The sequence below is a fragment of the Artemia franciscana genome, chromosome 17 (assembly GCF_032884065.1).
Source record: "Artemia franciscana chromosome 17, ASM3288406v1, whole genome shotgun sequence".
NCBI classification, from domain to species: domain Eukaryota; kingdom Metazoa; phylum Arthropoda; class Branchiopoda; order Anostraca; family Artemiidae; genus Artemia; species Artemia franciscana.
The window spans coordinates 44,059,958-44,083,674 of NC_088879.1; positions in this window are offsets into that span (position 1 = coordinate 44,059,958).

A 23,717-nucleotide genomic window follows, 5' to 3' on the forward strand; every position below is an offset into this window, starting at 1 on the left:
CCTCTGACGTTGTGCTTCTGAGTGCAGAACACGTTATGTCGACCTTGGAGAAAATTCTTTCTGCCTCGCATGTTGAAACTGGAAGCGTCGCAAGGATTGTGAACAATACAAAGATGTTCGGGAAGATTTGCTCCTGACAGCCGTTGAGAGCCGAAATAGCTGTTTTTGGCTTCTCCGTTGCTACGTTTGACCAGTGGCTCTTCCAGATTTGGAATTCCATTTTCAAATCAGTACATGTTCCACTTAAAAGGTCCTTGTACTTTTCGTATCCTTCCTTCAGATCGTCCCAATTCTTGCAATGGACAATTGTTGGAATTAGTGAGGAAAGTTTAGCCGCATGAGCAAAATGGGAGCTGTATCTTAACAAGAAATCAAGGAGAATGGCATCCATGGCTGGGATGAATGCCACCATCCTATAGTGGCTTTCTGGATCCAGATTCGGTACTCCCGTTCGGTACACAGAGCGCGAGGCTATGCGTGGTTGGACGACTTTCATGGCAGCATCGATGTTTTTTGCCATGTTCTCGACTTCCGTATAGAGACAGTGGAACTCAGTCTCTGCATGGGCTCTCATTTCTTCTAATGTTGTCTTGACGCTGCTTATGAGTTCTAAAGCTCTCACAAGATCGCCGTCCTTTTGTTGAAGTGATTCTGCCAATGGTTTCAGTAGAGATGAAAACAAATTCAAGCAGACCAGTCCGATCAACGTGTCTGGTTCCTCAATGCAAGAACGTACTAGATGTGCTTTACTACTGGCCTCTCGGTCAAGCCAGCCTTCCATCTCATTCAGAGCGGAAATAATAGACGACAAGGAATCCCAGAACCGACTTATTGCCTCATGCCTCTCTACAAATCTTGTGGTACAAAGACCAATCAGGGTCTCTGCTCTGCAGATGTGTGACATTAGATGTTTCTTAAGAAGCCTTGTTCGTTTGGCACTCGAGCTAAAATGAGAGATAGTTTCTCGTACTACATCTTGTGCATTCAGTAGAATTGAGACAGAAACTATCTTTGAGCATGAAAGATTAGTGGCATGGCTTACACAATGAAAATAATCCACAAGTTGGTAACTCCGCTTTATTTCGCAAGCAGCCCCATTTACCAAGCTTGACATGCTAGCGGCTTTGTTGTAACCTTGGCCGACGCACTTTGTCATGTCTAAGCCAGATTTGGTGATTTCACTCAAAAGTAGCCTGCCGAGGCTTTTGCCGTCTAGCCTTTCTTCGAAGTTTTGGGTGGTGTTGGTCTCTTCATCTTCAGAGAGCCCCGATAAGGTTTGAAAAGCGTCGAATATGGCAACAGGATCTTCTCGGATTACATAACTCTTTTCTGATTTGTAAACATAACGACACGCTACTACCATGAGTTCTCTTGTCTGTCTATCGGTGGATTCGTCAGCAATGAGACACCAAACTCTTGCTGTATTCACTTTTCTGACTGTTTTGGACTTTATAAGTTCTCCAATCGTTCCGATTAGTTCATTTTGGATCTGCTTACTAGTGTATTTTGCATTTCCAGGTGCAGTTTCTACAAGCCTTTGAAGCAGCGAATCGCCACCCTGAACACGATACCGAAGTAGGTGACGGAAATTACCATCATTTTCTGCAGCGACTACATTAGGGCCCTGATTGTCGAGTTCACCATCGTCCCGGTGGCCACGGAGGGGTATATTCTGTGCCCCACAAAGTTTAATTGTTTCCACAATGCTTGTAAATGGTTCACGGTTTTGGTCTATTTGTTTTATTCTTTCAGAGTCCAAGGTATTCCTGATATCTTGACGGTCTTGCTTGAACGAAGCTAAAAGTGCTGCAGCTCTACACTGGTGATTCATATGATACTGTGAATTGACATGTTTTGTAAGTGCACCCTCTTTTCCAGTCAGATTTGAGTAGTCTTTCAGGGGTTCTAAGACGAGCCGACCCATTTTTTCCCCCCCACCCCCAGACAGAGCCGACCACCCTCCGCCACTGTTGGAGATTTTCATTATGACACAAACACTACACCAAAGTCCCTCATGTTCTTGGTGACGGCTCACCGCAAGCCAGGTAAATCGGAAAAGGAGCTCAATGTTAAGTCTACGAGTAACTTCACCCCCCTTTCGTCTTTGTATTGAAGTCAGAACTTCGGCTTGGTTCTTTGACTTCCATCTTTCGTTAAGAAAAAACGCAATATCTCCAGATGTTAGTTGGTTTGTTTGTTTTAGTATCACTGCGAAACCGAAGTCAGAGGAGGTGTGATGCCAGTGTCAAGCGAGGAGGATGCACTGCTGTTTGGGTGAATCATCTCCATCTGCCGGATCTCGGCTCTTGTGTCATCTCTCGATGCTTCTGTTTGTTGATCAGAAAGTTTCACTTCAATGTTTGTGTCAGAATCATGGGAAACAGTCGCTAGTGACAGGTTGTTTTCCTTGGTGGGGTTGGTAAACAGTGTCTCTGTAGTCGAATCTTTGTAAGAACTAGATGCAACGGGTAACGGCAAACTTGAAGTTATAGTCAGAGTTTTTGAATTGTAATGAGCATCCTGAACTGATGAAAACGACAGACTTGAGGCATATGAAAGAAATTTTATTGTTTTTTTTCTTGTTAAAGAAAACCCTTTGAAAAAACACTAGTAAAGGTAGTCGACCAAAAATAAATGATATTTTTCTCAACACTCGCCGACAGTAATTTGACAGTGTCTAGGCAAAATTAATTTTCTCAAAAAAAAAAGTCAGCTTTGTTTCTAAACAAATTTTTAAGGTTTCTTAATTCTGTTTGATCAGTATATTGACATCCAGGGCTCAATCAAGTCCTGAATGATCAATTCTGAGCATTCCTCTCATTACAACTAGTTAGGTAATTTTTTCTTTGTAAAATTCCTTGCAGTGAAAAATAAGAAAAATATTCTCAAAATACACCCTAAGTAGAGATATAGCGTTTTCCTGTGATGATATTGTTCGGTTTATAAATGGATGGTCTTGGATATTCTGCCTTATCTCAATTTAGGGCATTTTGCTGATACACGGTCAAAATGCTGTTTAAACACGTGCTTTCATAATTTATAACTTAACCCAGTAGCGTACAGCGGTCCCATCTGGGAAATATGCAAAAAAGAAATTTTTTGAAAGCTATCTGCTTCTAGTGGAATATCAGGGAAGGGAAGTGGCTGAAACCTCTTGTTTTAGCGTTTTGTTGTTCTATTATCATCACTCTTCGAATCAATGAAACAATTGCGCCAAAATATCTGCAAAAAGAAGCATGCAGTACCACTTAACCAAAAATGTTACCAACCGAAAAATTTCGGCGTTTCGCAGACCTAAAATTTTCCAGATGCTTTGTAGCAGGCGATCACTTCTGTTTTGCAGATGGGTCCCAAGAAATTTGCTTCTATTAAAGAAACTGTAGCTATGGTATACGAAATAATATACGATGAGATAGACAATGATATGGTCATTATCTATTTATCCCCCCATAATTTCGGGGTAATGATAAACAAAATATGGAGGTAATATCGGGGTAGTCAATGACGAAAGGACAATAAAAGGGAGACAAGGGCAATAAAAAAAATTAAATAGTCTTCTAAGTTGTCTTGCAGGGATGATAGAGCTTGAGATAATTTATACTTGTGAATGAGCCAGGCTACTCGGACCTTATCAGTCTGTGTAGTTTCTAACTTCCCCATTATGTTCGGATAACATAGACGACATTCCACTATGACTTCGAATTAGGAAGATCCCACATCCCACTCGACAAATTCAAATGTCCAAAATATATCTCAAAACCCCCTTTATAATGCGTCTTCCCTCCCGCGACCAATCATTATTATACCCTTTCAATGACTCCCAGAAACCATGCCCTAAGCCGATGGGCTCTTATGGAAGAGAATAAAGAAATCTGCCAAAAGAAATTACGATCTGAATATGAAGAAATAGCAAGCAAGTTTAATTATATGAATAATTTTTCCTGAAAACGAGGTTTATCTTGTAATTTTATGACGAAATGGTTCGTAAACTGATCCTGCGAGAAGTTTCATGTCTGAATCTCAAGCAGATCAAGAACAAAATCTTTGGTAAGGGGGCCACTGGACCAAGGTTGCCAATATGACGAGAGTTGGGCACCAAATTAAAAATTTTATTTTAAAAACATCAAAAAAAAGAAAAACGGACAGAATAAGGGCGCCAGAAATATATTGGAGGAAGGGTCACCCCTCAACCCCATGGATCTGGTCCTGGCCTAAATTGCTTTTAACTCTTTCATTCATCTAATTTCAACCAAATTCAAATTAGCTACGTAGTTAAAACAAATAGATAGACAGATTTATCACACGAAAGCCCTATTGGGCCATTCGATATTTAATTAGTCACACAACTAAAATTAAGATTTTTTTTGATTGGAGAGTGGAACGGGGCAGTTCAAAAAAATTACTCTTTAACATAAATTAATTTTGTAAGTTGCCTTGTCATGTCTCCATCATTGAAGCCAAGATACACACCATATCCTAAATCGACGGGCTCACAAGAAAACGAATAAAACAAATCAGCCAAAAAAAGAAAAAAAAACACATTTGGAAGATGAAGATCTAGCAAGCAAAATTAATTATATGATTAATTTTTCATGAAAACGAGGTTCGTCTTATAATTTTGATTGTGCAAGCAGTTTCATGTCTGAATCTCAAGCAGATCAAGAGCAAAATCTTGGGTAAGGGGGTCACTGGACCAAGGGCGCCAATATGACTCGAGTTGGGCACCAAATTAAAAATTTTGTTTTAAAAAGATCAAAAAAAAAGAAGAAGAAAAACGAACAGAATAAGGGAGCCAGAAACATCTTGGGAGAAGGGTTGCCCCTCGACCCCATGGATCTGTTCCTGGCCTAAATTGCTTTTAACTCTTTCATTCATCTAATTTTAACCAAATTAGCTATATAGTTAAAACAAATAGATAGACAGATTTATCACACGAAAGCCCTGTTGGGCCATTCACTATTTAATTAGTCACAAAACTAAAATTAAGAATTTTTTTGAGTGGGGAGTGGACAGGGGCCATTCAAAAAAATTACTCTTTAACATAAATTAATGTTGTAAGTTGCCTTGTCATATCCCCAACATTGAAGCCAAGACACACACCATACCCTAAATCGACGGGCTTACCACAAGAAAACGAATATAACAAATCTGCCAAAAAAAAAAAAACACACATTCTAAGGGTGTAGATCTAGCAAGCATAATTGATTATATGAATGATTTTTCATGAAAAGGAGGTTCATCTTATAATTTTATGACGAAATGATTCGTAAACTGATCGTGCGAGCAGTTTCTTGTCTGAATCTCAATCTCTAACAGATCAAGAGCAAAATCTTGGGTAAGGAGGCTGCTGAACCAAGGGTGCCAATGTGACTTGAGGTGGGCATTAAATTAAAAAGTCTAGTTTAAAAAAGATTAGAAAAAAGAACGGAATAAGTGTGCCAGGAGTGTCTTAGGAGGAGGGTCGCCCCCTCCGACCTAATATATCTGTGGTAAAATTCTAGTCAATTGACTTCTTTCTATCTCAGAAAGGGTTTAGGTTAGGAAAATGAAACTTCCAGGGATGGGTCTACAGGCTAAAGTATGTCCCGGGAAGGTATTTTACAGTACCCACCTTAACTCCTTCTCCCTCTAGAGGGAGATTTACCTTAATTTTCAGTTACTAGTTGCTTTTTCTCTGCCTTTAGTTCTGAAAGTGCAATTCCTGTTATTTGAGTAGAATTTTGAGCCATATCAATGTTTTTTTTTCAAAATTTAGGAAATGTATTTGCATATCTTTAAAACCTTATAAAATGGAATTGAGCAAAGTTATGAAGCTGAAAACAATTTTGTTGTACCTCAATTAAGCAGAAGATCTATTTTGCAAAGTTTCACTTTTATAACATACATATTTTTAAAGGTCATCAAAGGTCAGGGCCCTCTAGAGGGAAAAGGAGTGGATATAGTTGTCCCAACCCCGCCCCCCCTGGATCTGCCCATGTGGTTATATGCAAAATAACGTTTCGCATACACCTATGAATATAGAAAAAGGGGGGGTGACTTACATGGGAGGATCTTTTCGTGGGGGAAGAGAATTTTCATGAAGGGGACACTGGATTTCCTGCAACTTTTGCAGGTTCAAATTTGGCTCACCGTACATGAAAAATTAAAATAAAATTTGCCTATCAATTAGGCAGATTTATTCTGTATATGAAGGGTTGCCCTCTCTTCAATACCTTGCAGATTACGTTAATGCAATTAGCACTTGAAAAATTCGTCTTAGCATTCTTTCATTTGAATAAGACTTTAATCTCTAATTGGTGTCTAGATCACTCCAGAAATGCTCCTTCCGTAGAAATTATTTCCCAGAAAGCAACACAGGCGGAAAAAAACCTGGATAATTCCCCCGGAACATTTCCACGTAAAAAATTTGGTAAAGAGAATGTAAGACAATAAAAACAAATTTCGTATAGTAATTCTGTCAAATCCCCCAGTGTAACATTTCCCCTTGAATATTCATCCCCCAGAAATTTTCCTCTCCAAGAAAAATTCTACACATAGCAATCCACCCAAAGCACAACCCCTCTCCACCCCCCAAAAAATGTCTGTATACTTCCTAATAACAAATACTATATGGAATAAATGGGCGAATTTTATAACTTACAGGCCACTCTCCACGGACTGTGAGGGGGTGGGGGATATTTTACATAAAAAATCACAGCTATTTAATTTTTTAACTGTACTGAACAAAATGGTTCTCTCAAAATTTTGATCAGATAATTTTGAGAAAAAATGGCCATGGAAGGGGGCTAAGTTGCCCTTCATTCTTTCTGGTCACTTAGAAAAGAGCACTAGAACTCTCAATATCGGTTTGAATAAGCCCTCTCCTGATATTCTAGGACTACTGGGTCGTCAAGATTCTTCCTGGGGAAAAAACAAAACAGACGAACAATAAACCAAATACACACGCCTAAATGATCGTTCTTCTGGAATAAAAATCCACTTTTTGCATATAGGAGCTTGAAAACTTTATGGTAGAGTTCTCTGATACGCTGAATCTGATGGTGTTATTTTCTATAGCCTTTAAGTGTTGCTCGTAACCTTTGATACGTAGGACTAAAGTTAATAAAATTTATATATAAACTTATAGGAAACTTATAGGACTATCTCAAGATTTTGACCAGATATCTGGTCAAAATTTCGAGATAGTCCTTTTGTTCAGTATAGTTGAAGGATCAAGGCAAATTATGTCTTTAGGTGTATAACCCCCAAAGTCTGCGGGGAGAGGCCTATCAGTTATGAATTTTGCCCATTGTTTACATAATAGTAACTGAAACTTTTAAAAAATGATAAGAATCCAGCAAAAGAATTTTGTCGTTTGATGTTTGTTGAGTTTTTTGGTAAGACAGCAAGTAAAAGACCAATAAAAAAAAGTAAGAAACCACTTGTTTTTTATGATAGGTCCAACAAAAGATCAACATTTCCCAGCGCAATATCTTCAGAAATCCTTGATGATTCTCGTCGATTTAAACCCCTGTTCACTTACATATACATTTTCTTGTAGCGGTACACGATCAGCAGCTTCATTTATCACCTCCAATCAAATGAGCTGTCTCCGATTCTAAGTTTATACAACCTCCCACTCCATATGCCCTTATATGCCCTGGGGAATAACTTACAATCCTTAACCCCAGGCACTGGGGGATTCTGTCAGCCTTAAATTCCTTATTGTACGATCTTTGAACTGTTTTAGAACAAATGGCTCAAATTCCTATCAGATACATTTGTGGAAAATTCAAAGGGGGGGGGGCTTTCCTCCATTCAATTTGACTCATAAAAAGGGTACTAGAACATGTGATTTCCATTCGAATGAGCCTATTTCGAAGTTTTTGCGACCCCACTTTCTATAAGAAAACGTAGATGCCCTCGGGGTATAACTTACAAACCATTTTGAGGGGGGGGGGTTCATCCTCAAAGACTTAATTTCAAGACCTTCCGACTAAAAAGAAAAATAATTTTCTCAAAAAATGGAATTAGAACTTCTGATTACCAATCTAATAAGCCCTTTACGAACCTTTTACGACCACACGCTCTATAAAAACCTTGTGTCCACAGGCATAATTTACAACCCTTTCCCTGACGGATGTGTGGGGAGGGGGGTATTGTCATCCTTAAAGACATAATTTCAATGTCTTTTAACTACACTAAACAAAATACTGACTTTAACTACGCCTGCTTCAGTAGAAAAATAAGTTTTTTTCTAATGAAAGAATGAATAATGTTAAACTTAAGACAGGCTTAAATTATGTCATATACTAGGAGGAATACCCCCCACTCAGTATCCCTCTCTTCATATTAACATTTTTTAGTACTTTTAAAGAAGGTTCTGATTTTTACCCTGAATGGTATTGTGTTTCAGGAATTGTTCTTAAAGAATTGGGACTAAAGGTCGAACTTTAGCGTAAAGAGTGAGGTATTGAGGAGACAGCAGCCAATATCTGCCATAATTTCAATTTGTTTTATGCCTCATGTCATAACCATGTCAGATGGATATGAATAATTACTTGTGGGAGCATCGGTAACTTTTTAGACTGAAAATTGACGTCAGTGTCGAAAATAAATCACCACTCGCTATAGCTTTTGGCTTTTATTTCTGAAACTTATAATAAAGCAATATTAGTCAAATAGTAATCAGTGAATCACGCTTTGCAAACAAAAACACAGCATAGAAGTTCGAAAGACACCTGAAGAAACAGTAAATGATAGATGGTCCTGACAATTTTTCTCGCTGCTAGCACCAGCTTCCCTATGCTCTTAGGGCCTTAGCTAGAACATCATGTCCCAGGAAAGATCTACAAAATGGAAAAAAAAATAGATGGGGCTTGTAATTTTTTAAAATAATCATAATAACGTCTTTTTCAACTGTTTTGCCTAGACGATCGCAATATACAGCATATGTGGTATGACCAGCTTTCCTGGGAACATCTTAAATAATACTGAGTGAATAATTGTTCTACCAAAACAGAATGGAAAATACAACATTTTATATCGAAATCGGGCAACAACTTGTATCAAAAAGTTTAGTAGACCTGTTTGAATATGTGTTTTTAGGCTATTTTACAAGAGGCAGTGGACAGGGATAGAGGGACAACCGTCTTAAGTGGGATGAAAATGCTCAGGTAATATTTTAAATTAAAATAATTTATAAAATTCAAGCCATATTACTCAGCTGTATCCCTTAGTTTTGAGATTTCGTAAATTAAGAGAATGAAAAACACACTTCCCTTATGTGCAAGATATAGTAAATAAATCAGAGGCAATGCCATAAAAAAATATGCAATCAAATTATTTTTCATGCAATCAAATAATAGACAGTCAAATTATAAAGTGAAATTTTATGCTGTTGGTAAAAATAAAATAAAGAAAATAGGAACACGATTCCAAGACCCTTGGTAGCAAATATCAGAAATTGGCTAAAACTCTGACCTTACCCAATCTTACTTAACCTAACCAGTCATCATAAATTAAACTGAAAAAGATGACTAACAATGCTAGCTGAATCCAAGCAGAAAAAAATGTATACAAATTTTGCTTGAAAATATAAAAATAGTCCTCTTTTTGTGCTTTTCTATCGTATTTCAAAAATATTTTTCAATAAAACAAAGTCACACATATTTAAAAACGTAAACCAGAAGCAAAACATGCGAAAAACGTGCACAAAGAACAAGAAACACGAATAATATATGCTATAATAATACAGATAATAGATATAATAATAAAAAAATTATTTTACCTACTAGCAGAGTATAATATTCTTCTCAATATTATAGGACTCCACCAATGGGAAAAAATTTTTACGGGGCGAGGGGGGAGGGCGAGGTTTAAAATAGAAAACAAATAAAGGGAGCCCAAATTACTGTAAAACGTCCATTTTACTACCGATCAAGTACTTAAATATTCAGAAAAATGTTCACCATGGTCTAGTCAAATGCGATTTTACTATGGCTTATTCTTCAAGCAGTTTTTTCCGTTTGATATTCTCATGATTATTCAAAATTTTCGTAAGAGTTCTACCTTTAAAAAATAAGACAGTAATATAGGGCTAGATCATTTAATACTTTTCACATCATTGGGTGGAAAAATTGATCCATTTTGACTGTTATGAAAAACCGGTTCTGATCAAAGATGGCATTGTTAGACATTCATCTGTCATTCTAATTGAAAATTTAAGGTATACTTGCTCCTTCCCAAAACTCCCTGGAAGTTTCAATTTGATCCCCCAAGCCGTTACCAAGATATTGCAGATACGCTATTTGGATAACTTGGAAACCCATAGTGTCTTGGTTTACATCGCTAATTAACTGAGATGGATAGTCATAGCTTAATCCAATTCTAAAGGCTCAAAATACATATTTCAAAACTGAGAAGCTCAAGCAGGCCATATCAGGAAAGACGACAAAACTCAACACAAGATTGAAAACCAGCATAGGTACTTGAACAAAGGCACCTCAACTTAAGAGTGGCTATTATATACAGGACAATAAATGAAACCCAACAACTGGTACTTGGCACTGGTAATTCAAAGAGAGGAGTTTACTCAAGACATGGTTCATCAGTATTGTTGACCAAAAATCTTTTTCTGGCTGAATAAATTTTTTCTAGTAAAATATTTATGTTGCCAATACAAATTTTATTTTGCCAATAACATTTTATGTTGCTAATAAAATTTTATAAAAATTGTATGCCAATAAAAAATATTTATGCTGGTGACAAAAAATTCTATTGTTACCACAAGCCTGCGCTGGCAGAATATTGCTGTCACCGTGAAAAATCATTCTGACAAAATACTGCTATTGTGACCAAAAGGATGGTGTGACCGAATACTCCTTTTGCGAACAATATCTGCTCTGGTCGAATATTGCAATTGCAACGAAAAAATTTATTCTGGCCAAATATTGTTATAACGATTAAAAATCAAAAACTATCTCTGGTTGAATATTATTGTAGTCATCAAAATATTTCCGACAAAATATTTCCAAATTACTATTGTGACCTGAAATCTGCTGTGTCCAAATACTGATCTTGCTACCAAAATCTGTTATGGCCAAATATTGCTATTGCCACCAAAAGTTTTTCTGTCCAAACACCGTTGTTACAACGAAAATCTGTTCTAGCAAAATACAGATGTGGCCACCAAAATTTCTTCTGCTCGAATATTAATGATGCCACCGAAAAGTTTTCTCCTACCGAATATTATTCTTGCCTTGTTGTCAACCAAAATTGTTATTGCGGAATATTGCTATGCGATAGAAAATCTGTTCTGTAGGATTATATCTCTTGAAACCAAAAAAAAAGGTTTGTAAGAAAATAACCCAGAATTATTCCTTGTGTAATTTGTTTGGAAAGACAAAATTGGAAGGTTTTGAAAAAAGAATCAAGAAGAAAGTTAATATGATTTGGATAATTTCAGAAGATGAATAGTTCCAAAACTGAGGTATTTAGATGATCATTAAGAATTTTGTAAATGACTCACACTCTGCTGTTTTTACTTCCTCTGGGTTTTTTTTCAATAGTAGCAAAAAAGATTATCATTTTTGTCGGTCCACACGTTGTTGATGGTGTTCTGGTGTTCTGTTGTTCTCTTCTGGTATTTTACAAATTCGCTAACGGAAACAAAGATTGAAGTCTTCCCTAAAAAAACGGCCTGTGGTAGGACTTTCATTTGCCTAAGTAGTCAAATTAGGGGCTTTAGGAATTTTTCGGTGGTAAAAGAGACCTTTAGGAATCTTCCTGATACCGAAAAAGAAACGAATAGGAACCTGGTTGTTGTTGTTTACCGTATATGGACAGATGCTGTTTACTGTACAATTGACACAATCAACATCATTTTCGATATTCACACCGATCTCTTTAAAGGAAGGTCAACAATGATCACCAGTAGCGTCAGTATCTTATGAAAAGACAAGAGTAATATCAAGGTGATCCGACCACTAGGATTTCGACTTGGATCATCTCGGTTTTATTATTTCAAAGTTTGACTTGCAATACTAAGACGTCACAGTCGTATAAATAAAGCGGTCACACCTAGAGAGATAATCTACCCTATACTACTTTTTACCCTGGATTGCCATAGTTTCCCCCTATGTCTGTATGCATGGTTTCATTTGTGATTTAATTTTATCGGCAGCCCTTCTTCCCCTTATTATCTGGAACAATACGGCGCTCTGTATTTTCAAAATTTTACAGCACCTATATCGGAATTCTTACCATAGTCACCATCTTCAGACGATTCAACCACATCTTGCGATTTTTGGTCTAATGAAATACAAGTCTGGGAATGGCTGAGAATGTTTCTGGTGGTCTTACCTGTATAACTAAGACTCTCATATCTGGTATTGAGCGTCTGGAATACAAGTGGGTGCTTATAGGCGACCTAAACTGTAACAGTATTGTTTCCTCGGCAAGTAAGGAGGCGCTTTTTCAGTGTCTATTCTCAGCATTTAAGGTCCTAACGAAAGACCTCAGTTTTAAATATATACACTTTAGTAGTTCCTTCTCAAATTTGGACCACTGTATCTGCTATCCTTCATTACAAACTTCAGCAGTACATGTCGATGAAGATGTCAGAGATTATGATCATTTACCTCTGGATTTCGATATTAAGGTTACTTCTGACGTACACTCGGGCCAACCACCACTGTCGCATAAGTGGTTTGAAAAACGTGATTGGTCTGGAGCAAACATGCCTCTTTACCTTGCTAAGCTTGGAGCTCTACTCTCCACCGTACGTGTCCCTTTCCATCTTCCTTGCACAAATGCGTACCCAACTATTGACAATACTCGTGCTGATTTGAATGGCAATTTTCGTGACACTGTCCCATGTATAAAGCAAGCTGAAGATGTGGCCGTCCCCCTGATCCGTGTCAGGCGGAATACCCAAAAACCAATCTGGAAGTGTGATCCAACACTGAAAAAAGTCAAGAATAAGGCTAAATTCTGGTTAAGAATCTGGTCTGCCTATGATCGACCTCCTTGAGGTACTGTATTCGATCTAGGACAAAAGACGAAACTCGAATATAAGCGCCATCTTCATGCCGCTCGTTACTCCGGTGAATCTTTTCCGAAAAGTAATGATGAGTGGCGAAAAGTGATCAATTCTGCCGATTTTTCGAATAAGTTCTAGTGATACTATACCTTGTCCATCTTGGATCGAATATTATTCAATAAAATTTTCGAAAGTTAATTATGCAGTGCATAAGTGTTTCTCACGTTTGCTCGAAAAAATTTACTGTCAAGTTTATGTCAGAGACATGTGATTCCAGTTGAAAAGTCGGCTATTGTTAAAGGCATTAAGGGTTTAAAATTGAAATCTTTGTATATTGATGGGATTAGTGTTTCGAATCTTGTTCCTAATTCTTTTTAACTTTTACTCTCATCTCCAACTGTTTTTTTTCTAATGTATTTTAGTAGTTCGTGTGTGCCCAATTTGTTTTCATGCGGTAGCGTCACGTCACTTTTAAAGAAAGAAAAACACCCGGTGTCTTGCAGTTATTATAGACCCATAACGGTAGCTTGTACTCTTAGCAAGCTTTTTGAACACCTCCTACTACTTTATATCACTAAGCTTGCTCAAAATGATGATAATCAATTTGGTTTTATATCTGGGCTAGGCATTCAGCATGCTCACCCTGCTTTGATTTCTTTGTTAAAAGATGCCCATCGCACTCGTCGCGCAGCTCATTTCGCAACCCTACACTTGTCTAGAGCATTTGACAGTGTTTGTTATACTCAAGCATGTATAGCGTTAGGCCAGAGAGGAGTAAATCTGTCGGTAATTCACTTGCTTCGTTTTTAGTAGTCCCATTCTTACCTTAGCCTTAAATCATTAGATAATTCTTATTTTGGTCATATCCCTGTTCGTTGTAGAGTAAGACAAGGGGGAGCTCTTTCTCCGTATATTTTTAATGCTTGTATTGAAGATGCGTTATCAAAAATATCGACTAAGTGCCTACTAAGACCATTTGTTATCTCATATCTGGCTTATGCGGATGACCTTCTTCTGATTAGTCAAACTGGGTCTGGTCTTGCCCGTTCAGTGAAGTCAGTTACTTCTGCTTTCCGTGATATCGGCCAGCACCTAAATATTGACAAATGCGAGTTTCTTGATTTCAACGGTAATAATTGTTCAGAATCCCTATACTGTAGTGGTTTTAGTATTCCCCGTGTTAAATCGTTTCGTTGGCTTGGCATAACAGTTTGCGAATCTATGAATGCTCTCCGGTCTCGTGCTCTCAAAGATATTAGCGATAAGCTGAGGCTCCATTACTCTAAGATTGTTGTAAATCGTGGACACTAAAGGAGAAGAGCACTAACTCAGCTTTACTCAAATTTTTGTGATCATTCTGTACTGGTATTCGGCCACTTATGTAGACCAGTGATCTAAAACGTATTCGTATAAACTATTACCAGTACATTTGAAATCACCATAAGTGTTGAACGAACACGTGTTTCTTTTTCACGGGTGTCAAAAAGATTAATGATGAACGCATCCTCAGAAACTGGTCAGTTTTGTTTAGTGTATTTTGTCTCTTATGGTACTATACCGTTAATTTTCCGTTTTCTTAGTAAGTTTTGCGTGATTTTTGAAAATTAGCACCAACTGTGCCCCTCCCTCCACCCAAAAAAAAAATTGGAGAAAATTGTTCCACTTGTTACAATTAAAACGAAATGAAAATATAAAAAAGCGGGTATAGTTTTTCAATCAGAAAATTGATAATTAACAAAAAAAAAACTTTTTTTTCACTATGTATAAAAAAAGCAAAATATAAAGAGGCCTATATCGACAGACAAAAACAAGAAGAAGAGATAACAAACAAACAAACCTAAAATAAACAAAAACAAAAAGATGGGGGGAAAACAAAACACAAGAAAATAGTCCACAAAAATAAAAATAACTTTAAAGCCCAAAACACAAAAATTACTCTTTTTCTTTTTTTACAGCTTTCTTCTGCACTTTTTTAATTTTTGTTTCCCCGTGGGCTAGTTGAAACTAGTTTGTTTTTTCTTAAATAATTTTAACCTAAGTTTTCCCCATTTGGACTAAATCTATATATTTTATTAGCCAAGCTCAATTTTCACCTACGTGATCTTACGTGATCTTAATACACTTCATTGACCTACGACGATCTTAAGCATATAAAAAATCACAAAACAAAAGAAATCATTAAAAAATTAAAATATGTTAAAGTGAAATACGAAGATATTAAATATATACTATAAGACATTGTTGGTCTTCTTCCATAATGTGGATTGTCCTTAGAAGTTTAGGTAGTTAAATTTGGTATTAAATATATAAAATTGGTTTGAAATCTAACCTAACCCAACTTTACTTAACCTAACCTAGCTTGTCATCATCAAACCCTGAATCAAACTGAAAAAGCTGACTAGCAATGCTGACTGAATCAAAGAAGAAAAAAGGGTACTCAAATTTTTTACGAATTTTTTTTTACGGGACGATGGGGGGAGGGAAAAGTTCAAAAGACAAAAGGAAATATAGGCAGCCCAAATTTCTGTAACACGTCCATTTTACTAACGATCAAACACTTAAATTTTCAGCAAAAAGTTCACAATGGTTTAATAAAATGTGATTTGACTACGGCATATTCTTCGTGCACAGTTTTTTTTTCCATTTGACTTTCTAGTGATTAATCAAATTTTTAGAAAAATTTCTACCTTCATACTATAAGTCAGTAATACAGGGCTAAATGATTTAATACTTTTTACGTCATTGGGTGGAAAAATTCATTTTGACGGTTCTGAAAGACCAGTTCTGGTAAAAGAAAGGCATTTTTTAGGCATCCACCCATCATTCAAAGGTGAAAATCCAAGGTCCACTTGCTCACTCCCTTCCAACACTCCCTGCAAGTTTCAATTTGATCCCCCAAGCCGTTACCAAGATATTGCAGATATGCTATTTAGATATTTTGGAAACACATAGTGTATCGATTTATATCGTTAATTAACTGCGATGTTTCCATCATAGTTCAATCCAATCCTAAAGGCTCAAAATACGTATTTCAAAACTGAAAAGCTCAAACAAGACATATCAGCAAAGACAACACAACTCAACATAAGATTGTAATCCAGCATAGGTACTTGATCACAGGCACTTCAACTTAAGAGAAGCTATTAAAATACAAGGCAATAAATACAACCCAACAACAGCAACTGGAACTCGGTATTGGTAATTCAAACGGAGGAGTTTACTCGAGACATGGTTGATCAGCATTGTTAACCAAAAATCTTTTCTGGCTGTATAAATTTTTTCTAGCCAAATATTTATGTTGCCAATAAAAATCTCTTCTGGCCGAATATTGCTATAACGACAAAAAATTCGTCCTGTCAATATTCAATTGTCACCAAAAAAAGACTGTGGCAGAATATCACTGTCACCGTGAAAAATCTTTCTGAATAAATACTGCTATTAAGACCAGAAATCTGCTGTGTCTACTCGTTTGGGAGCAAAATCTTTTCCGGTCGAATATTGCTATTGCAACCGAAAGGTTGTTCTGGCCGACTATTGCTATTACGAAAAAAAAAATCAAAAACTATCTCATGTTTAATGTTGTTGTAGTCACCAAAATATTTTCGACAAAATTTTTCCGACACAATCTTTCTGAATTCCTATTGCGACCGGAAATCTGCTGTGTCCAAATACTGCAATTGCGACCAAAATCTGTTATGGCCGAATACTACTGTTGCCACCAAAAATTTTCCCGTCCAAATACTGTTGTTATAATAAAAATCTGTTCTAGGAAAATACAGGTGTTGCCACCAAAAGATTTTTTCTGGTTGAATATTACTGTAGTCACCGAAAAATTTTTTCTAGCCAATTATTGCTCTGGCCTTGTTACCACCAAATTTTGTTTTTGTTGCCAAATGTTGCTATGCGATCGAAAAAATGTTTTGTAGGATTATATCTATTGCAACCAAAAAAAAGGTTTGTGAAAAAATTACCCAGAATTGGAAATATTCCTTACTTAATTTGTTAGTAAAAACAAAATTGGAAAGTTTTGAAATACGAAAAAAGAAGCGAGAAGATATTTAATAAAATTCAGATAAGTTTAGAAGGTAAATAGTTTCAAAAATGAGGTTTTCAAATGACGATCAAGCAGTTTGACTGCAGTTTCCACTTACTTTGTTTGTTTTTCAATAGAATTGAAAAAAATCATTTTTCTGGCCCACAAATTATTGATCGTCGTCTCTTCTGGTGCCAACGTACCAACGGAAACAATCATAGAAGTTTTCAAAGAAACGTGATGCAGGGCTGCCAAAGGTTTAAGTAGTCCAATTAGGGGCTTTAGGAAGTTTTCTGCGGTAAAATAGACCTTTGGGGATCTTCCTAATACCAAAAAAGGACCGAACAGGGACCTTAAGGTTGTTGTATACCGCATATGGGCAAATGCTGTTTACCATATAATTGAAACAATCAACATCACACTGGATATTCACACCCATCTCTTCAAAGTTAGGTCAGCAACGATCACCAGTAGCGTCATTATCTTATGGAAAGATAAGAGTAATATCAAGATGATCCGACCACTAAACTTTCCATTCAGATCTTCTCGGTTTTATTATTTCAAAAACTTTAGACTCGTTTCCATCGTCCTAGCAAAAGCAGTAGTTTTGATTTTTTAGATGATTATAAATTTAGTAATAATAATTAATTATAAATATTAATCATAACAATATATCAAGCAATCGTATTGCACCAATAACAAGTAATGATTGTACTTAAACTTGTGTTTTTATGAACGAACCAAGAATTATGACTAAAAATTGCTAGTGAGCATTCTCTAACAATTAAGAACCCCCCCCCCTTATTAGGGAAAAGTTTTGACAGAATCCCCGAGACAAATTTCAGTAAATTGAAGAAGTATGACTTGCAAATTTCTTAAAATAAGAAATAAGTGCGGACAACTTGTGTGTTTCGCGGTTTTGTATTGCGTTTTATGTTAGTTTTGAACTTTTAAATACTGTTTTAAATGTTGATTTTCGTATGAACGTCCTATTTCTGATATACCTTACTATCAATCTTTTTGCAAATTCTTAGCATTGAACATCTATTTTACAACAATTCTGTTTCTATGACCTAACAGAAAATTGTTGGCTGTTCTTGGAATAGTGGAGAATGGTGTTTTAATTCTTTTGAAATCAGAACTACGTAAAATTACGTAAAAATACTAGGTAAAAATTCATTAGTTTTTGGATTTATTAAACCAAAGCAAATTGATGGTTTTGTCATCACTGCCATTTACTTGCAGCCTCTTTCATTCAAGATATATAAACAAAACCCAGATTCTTATTTTTTATGACTTACTTGACTTATGTCCCATCCGGTCTTGGTGGTCGTCTCGGGGCCTCTCACGTCACTAGCGAATGTATTTGTCACCTATACTGCTCTCTGTTTTGTGCCGTTCTGTGAAGACATTTTGAGAAGGTTGCAGTCGGTGAAGTTCTCCTTTCAGCACTATGGAGGGTGACCGCGAAGGCGAGAAACGTTAAGGATGCGATCTTCAAAGGCAATTTTCGGTAGTTAGTCGTTGCACTTTCACTGGATTTGGCCAAGCTACCTGAATTTTTGGCAACAGACCCTGTTCACGATGGTAGTGTTTGTGCATAGGAGGAAGGAGGCCTCTAATATGGTGTTGCGCAAGGCCCACCGGTGTTTGGACATTTCCTAGCAGACGTCAAACCTCCTCTCATCAATGAAAGGAGGTGTGTTTTCTTACGGAGGGGAGGGGGAATAGGCTTATTTGGTTTGGAGTTCAGACATCATATATCATTAACAATGCAAATACTAATATCATTCCTTTGATTTCATGTTTTCAAAAACCAATGAATATATTACATTTTCCCGCGCTTTCCCGCAAAAAGTCACCACGATATCCATCTCATTACAAAAATGCTGACACCTCACCAATCAACAATGAATCAGCAGCAAGCAAATTCAATACCAACTTCACTACCTTGCCATTTTTTTTTCCCACTCCTTGTAGTGAAATAGAAATTCAAAATGTTATTTCGCTTCTTCCTAATTCTCGCTCAGCTGATTATTTTTGCCTAAGTAAATATATTGTTAAAAAGATATCAAAGTTTATCTCTATTGCTCATGCGCATCTCACAAATCTGTCTTTCTTCTCCGGTGCACTTCCTGATATATTTAAAGTAGCTAAAGTTATCCCACTGCATAAGATTGAGATGTATCTGTTATATCAAAATATAGGCCTATTTCTTTCCTTCCTGTTTTTTCGAAGATCCTGGAAAAAGTTATATATAAGAGACTTTCTTCTTTCCAATTTAGCACCAACACAACCTTTTCAACTTTACATGCACTGACTGACACCACTGAATTTGTGCGCACTAATCTGCATAAAAGATTGTGTGTACTTGGCCTATTTTTATATATTCCGAAGGCTTTTGATATGGTTGACCATTCTCAATTGGCACCATTCTCAATTTGACTAAATTGACGCGTTTATGAGTGCATGGCGTTCCCTTCATTGGTTCAAATCTTATCTTTCAGGAAGATACCAGCATGCGTCCATTAATTCTACGTGTTAGGTCTCCTTTTATTTCTTGTTTATATTAATGATATAGTGGATGGTCTTAATTCTTTTACTCAACCTGTATTATTCGATGATGAGAGTAACTTCTTCATTGTAGACTCCGACATTAGTTTGGCATTCTGGAAAGCCCAGAGTAGGAAAATGTATCTTAGAAACCTGTCTAAGATACATGACTGACATAACTGGACCGGATCTGTTCTCTTTGGTGGAATCGGGGGGGGGGGGGGGGGTTATTTTGAAATTTGAGGTATTTGTAACTTACGAAAGGGTGACCAGATCTTAATGAAATTTGATATTTAGAAGGATCTTGTGTTTTAAAGTTCTAATTTCAAACTCCGACCAGATCCTGTGACATTCGGGGGAGTTGGTGGGGGAAACCGGAATTCTTAGAAAACGTGAAAATTAGGGTATTTTTATCTTACGAATAGATGATCGGATCGTAATGAAATTTGATTTTTAGAAGGAATTAATGTCTCAGAGCTCTTATTTCAAATCCCGACCAGATGTTTTGACATTGGGGGGAGTTGGAGGGGGAAATCTTGGAAAAACACTTGGAGTGGCGGAATCGGGATGAAGCTTGGTGGATAGAATAAACAAATGTCCTTGATACGTGATTGACAGAATCGTACTGGATTCGCTCTCTTTGGGGAGTTGGGGGGAGGGGTTCAGTGATTTGGCAAGTTTGGTGCTTCTGGACGTGCTAGGACGATGAAAATTGGTAGGCGTGTCAGGGAACTGCACAATTTGACTTGATAAAGCCGTTTTCCCAGATTCAACCATCTGGGGGGCTAAAGGGAGAGGAAAAATTCGAAAAAATTAGGTGTTTATAACTTACGAGTGGGTGATCGGATCTTAATGAATTTTGATATTTAGAAGGACATCGTGACTCAGAGCTCTTATTTTAAATCTTGACCGGCATTAAGCCTCTTATTTTCCTTTTTAAATCAATCTATTGATTCATAGAATTTTGTTAGAGCTCATACCAATGATCTCTTGGCTCTTAGCTCTTCTCGCCTCGTCACAGGTGCCATATGAGCTCATAACTCTTGTTATTCTTCCCATCCAGTTTGATCCTGATCTCACCGCTTTAAGTTTTTTCTAAGATTTCCGGTTCCCCTCAACTGCCCCCCGCCCAATCACGCTGGATCCGGTTGAGATTTAAAATAAGAGATCTGAGTCACGAGGTCCTTCTAAATATGAAGTTTCATAAAGATCCGATCACTCCTTCGTAAGTTAAAAATACGTCATTTTTTTCTAATTTTTCAGAATTAAATCCCCCCCCCCCAATAGAGCGGATCCGTTCCAATTATGTAAATCACGTATCTAAGATTTCTGCTTATTTTTCCCACCAAGTGTCTTCCCGATCCCTCCAATCTAAGCGTTTTCCATGATTTTAGGTTCCCCCGCCCCAAACTCCCCCCAATGTCTCCAGATCCGGTCGGGACTTAAAATAAGAGCTTTGAGACACGATATCCTTCTAAATATCAAATTTCATTGAGATCCGATCACCCATTCGTAAATTAAAAATACCTCATTTTTTCTAATTTTTCAGAATTCACCCCCCCCCCAACTTCCCAAAAGAGAACGGATCCTTTTCGGTTATGTCAATTATGTATCTAGGACTTGTGCTTATTTTTACCACCAAGTTTCATCCCGATCCCTCCACTCTAAGTGTTTTCCAAGTTTTAGGTTTTCCCCTCCCAACTCCCCCCCATGTCACCAGATCCGGTCGGGACTTAAAAAAAGAGCTCTGAGACACGATATCCTTCTAAATATCAAATTTCATTGAGATCCGATAACCCGTTCGTAAGTTAAAAATACCTCATTTTTTCTAATTTTTCAAAATTACCCCCCCCCCCCTAACTACCCCAAAGAGAGTGTATCCGTCCTGGTTATGTCAATAATGTATCTAGGACTTGTGCTTATTTTTCCCACCAAGTTTCATCCCGATCCCTCCACTCTAAGTGTTTTCCAAGTTTTAGGTCTCCCCCTCCCGACTCTCCCCCCCCCCCAATGTCACGATATCTATTCGGGATTTAAAATAAGAGCTCTGAGACACAATACCCTTCCAAACATTAAGTTTCATTAAGATCTGATCAACCGTTCGTAAGTTAAAAATACTTCAATTTTTCTATTTTTTCCGAATTAACGGGCATCCCACTCCCCCCCCCCAGACGGTAAAATCGAAAAAACGACTATTTCTAATTTAATCTTGTCCGGTCACTGATACGCCTGCCAAATTTCATCGTCCTAGCTTACCTGGAAGTGCCTAAAGTAGCAAAACCGGGACCGACAGACCGACAGAATTTGCGATTGCTATATGTCACTTGGTTAATACCAAGTGCCATAAAAACAAGAACAAATAAGGGATGGGAAAACCTGAGACATTGGTAAGTTCTATCTCAACGTTGTAGTAGAATATATTACTTTTATTCATTTACAAGTTACATTTTCAAACAGTTCGTGGTAACGAACTGTAGTAAGGAGCGACCAGGCTCAATAGTAACCAAAACTCTAAAAAACGAAGTTATGATACATATCGTTACATCAAAAGAATTGCATTTTAATGCTGATTTTAAACATATAGGTTTCATCAAGTTTAGTCTTACCAATCAAAAGTTACGAGCCTGAGAAAATGTGTCTTATTTTATCGGAAATACCCTCTAAAAGTCACAGAATCTTAACAAAATCACACCATCAGGGTCAGCGTATCCGAGAACCCTACTGTAGAAGTTGAAAAGCCCCTATCATAAAAAAGGTGGAATTTTGTATTTTTGCCAGAAAACAGATAACGAGTGCGTATTTTTTTTTGTTTTTTTGTTGTTTTTTTCCTCAGGGGTGATCGTATCGACCTAGTAGTCCTAGAATGTCGCAAGAAGGTTCATTCTAACGTAAATTAAAAGTTCTAGTGTCCTTTTTAAGTGACCGAAAAATTGAAGGGCACCGAGGCCCCCTCCAACGCACATTTTTCTCCAAGGTCACCGGATCAAAATTTTGAGATAACCATTCTGTTTAACTTAGAGTCAAAAACCTAATAACTATGTCTTTGGGGATGACTAAATCCACCACAGTTCCCGGGGGAGGGGTGGCAACTTATAAATTTCGACCATTGTTTACACATAGTAGTTGTTAATTATGAAGTGTACAGACGTTTTCAGGGGGACTTTTTTGTGTTGGGGTTAGGGCGGGTCAGGGGGGGGGTAGGCTACGTGGGAGGATCTTTCCATGGAGGAACTTTTCATGACGGAAGAGAATTTCCATGAAGGGGTCGCAGGATTTTCTAGCATCATTTATAAAAAGACAATGAGAAAATATTTTTTTTCAACTGGAAGTAATGATCAACATTAAAACTTAAAACGAACATAAAATATTACTTATATAAGGGGGTTCGTCTCTTCCACAATACCTTGCTCTTTACGCTAAAGTATTTTTAGTAACTTCAACTAGTTATTCTACGGCCTTTGTGATTCAAGGATCATTCTGAAAGATTTGGGACAAAATTCAAGCTTTAGTGTAAAGAACGAGGTATTGACGAGGGGGCAAACTCCCTCATATACGTAATAAAAATACACAAATATATAAGTTCGTTACATAAGCTAATTCGTAAGGTACGTATGTTTATTACTAACAAAAACGTTTGTAAAAATAAAATTAAAAGAATCTTAGTTGTATTTTTAAGTAACCAAAAATTGGGAGGTAACTAGGCCTCCTCTCCCACCCCCTTTGTTTAGCGAAAACATCCGATCAAAACTATGAGAAAGCCATTTAGCTGGTAATTAACATAAAAATTGCTTCTCCAAACTAAACATCCTTATGATATATGGGTAGATTATTGCAAAATATATCGTGCGAAGAGCAAGTTCCGGCACAATATGCTTCAATCTTTTGAGGATGCCAACTCCACGTGCAACTTTGGTGGAGATAATGTCGCTATGATGCTTCCACGATAGATTAGAATCAATATGGAAGCCGAGGTACCGCAGTGATTTAGCTTGTAAAATAGGCTTTTCACCTAATATAACTTTACTACTTACATGAACAGAATCACCCACTCTACCGAATGTCAGTAAAAAAATTTCTTAACATTCACACACAGCAAACTTAAACTTGTAA